The following is a 2,374-nucleotide window of genomic DNA, read 5'->3' as shown; positions in this document are numbered from 1 at the left end:
CATTCTTATGCCCCATTCTTTTTTAGGATATTAGAAATTATTTCAAATGGGTATTGGTTAGTGAATGTTCACTGCTGCAATTCATTCTAGTTCTTTGATTAACTGAGGGAGGATCCTGCTTCTGTTTAGTGCCATGTTGTCAGCGTAGAAAGCCACGCTAAAGCATTCTGGGATCAGCAATAGACCCAACATTAGCAGAAACCTTGGAACTTAGTAAAGTTGCACAAAAATACTAAAGTGATAGTCCTTAAGGCAGAGCTGTCATGCTATACAAGTAGCAAGTATCTTGCATGCCACTCTTTGTACCGAATACGCATTAAAATTCAGCATCATCATGACTGATTATGTGCCGTCAAGTCATCATCAAGTCTTAGTGACCACATAGATTTTTTCTATGCTGATCTGTCCTTAACCTAGTCTTGTAAGTGTTCCAACAGTGCAACCAATCATCAGTGAAACTGAGTCCATCCATCTTGCTGCTAGTGATTCTTTTCTTCTACCTTTCCCAGCCTTCTCCAAAGAGCTGAACCTTTGTATAATGTGACAGTTTGAACCTGGTTATTTGTGTCTCAACCAAGATCAGGATATCTTTACACAAACAACATCATGTGGAAAGTTACAGATACAATTCACAATTCAATCTTTTCCTACTCGTTAGTTTTATCCCAGACTTCTGAGCCTTAGGAAATAATTTGTGTTTCCATCCTGAGATAAGAAATGACTGGGCTGAGCCTGAGGGAGGGGGGTCAAACACATAATCAGTCGTGAGTCCCTTCGTGCCCACAATAGATCTAAGTCCAGCCCACCTTGAATTCTTTCTACCTTTATCTGCCGCCCATTTCCTTTAGCCATTAGTAGTTCAGATTCTTGTAGAGAGCTTAAGCTTGCAATAACCTTTATACCCATTTGAACTGCTGGGATATCCTGATTTCCTTGGTTCTTGGCATCTATATCCCTTACAATCCCTTATCATCTCCAAATCTATTGACTAAGGAGAAAACACTGTAGTAGGAAAGCCACATTGAAAGGAAATTTTCTTTCACGTGTACCTATAGAGAGAAGCACAGAGAAAAGAGCTTAGAAAAGAGATTAGAAGGGTTTCCCCACTGCCTAGCATTTTGCAGAGAAGTCAAATGGAGGGTAGAATTTCTTCTTTTTACAGTAGATTCACACTAGTTCTAAAAATAAAAGGGATCTCTGTGTGTTCCCTCACTATGTTGCTAGTTTCAAATTAATAAGCTGAACTCAGAGGCAAGTACTGATATCTGGATTGCTGAGTGGCTGATGCTTATGGACTCTGGAGCGTGTTATATAAGGAGATGGCACATTTAAGCATACCACATATCAGTTTGACTAAAGAATTAAGACATGATTCCAGGAAAATAAAGATGTGGGACAGCCAGGAGTAAAGTTTAATTGTTGTGGGAATGATAGAAAGAATCAACTGGGAGCTACATGCCAGCAAACAAGCAACTCTATTGTCTGAGATAAAAGGAGAAATTTACCTCTGGGTGACTCACCAATCTGAAATCGCAAGAAAATGAGAGAACTAGATCTGCTACAGTATATGCTGGTAGTTTAGAAAATGCTGAATAAAGTGACTGCAAAAGTGAAACAGTTCTGAGAGAAGGAGGAACAATGTCTACATCACTTAAAGGAGCAAAGATTAAAAAGCAGAAATGATGTGACCTGGAGGGAATCCAAAAAACAAAGAAAACACTGAGAACTCTTTAGTTAATTTGGTTATAGGAAATTATCTGGGATACAGGTTATGTATAAGAGCAGGGTTAAGGGACTTCCGGTGGCAGGCGACCTCGTCGGACGCAGCTGTAGCTGCCTCCCGCCTGTTTCTGCGTAAAAGCCGTTTTGACAGCCAACACCAGCTGTCAAACGGCTTGATACCTTTCCCCTGGGCATAAGGGGATAGGTGAGCTGCCCGGGGTAGGAGTTGAGTTCCCGAGTCGTCCCTTGTGGACGATGTAGGTGAGAACTCCTCCGGAGCCCCGGGCTTCTCCGCGATCCAGGACGCCTTCGCTGTAGCGAAGCTAGAAGCCGCCGCCACCGCTGCAACTTAAAGTGAACTGTGAGTTTTTCTTGTAAGCAGACGAACCGACCCTGGAAGTTTGCTTTTTATCTTGGACTCTACTCTAACTTGGATAATAAGTTCTTCCCTGCACTTGAGGTGGATTGAGGGAAAGTGAACTTAAAATGGCGATGGATTGATACTTTTCAGCAAGAAGTGAAAGTGATTTCCGGTCTGGAACTTTTGCTACTTTTAACCGGTGCATTATCTGCTTTGGTTGAATTGCTTATAAGACTTTTTAACAACTTGAATTTTACTGCAAATATGGCTTCGAGAAAAATTGTGCCTTCA

This window comes from Protobothrops mucrosquamatus, unplaced genomic scaffold (genome assembly GCF_001527695.2).
Source record: "Protobothrops mucrosquamatus isolate PMUCROS unplaced genomic scaffold, P.Mucros_1.0 scaffold1012, whole genome shotgun sequence".
NCBI lineage: Eukaryota > Metazoa > Chordata > Lepidosauria > Squamata > Viperidae > Protobothrops > Protobothrops mucrosquamatus.
The sequence above is the reverse complement of the archived record's forward strand: the minus strand, read 5'-3'. Positions refer to the sequence as shown.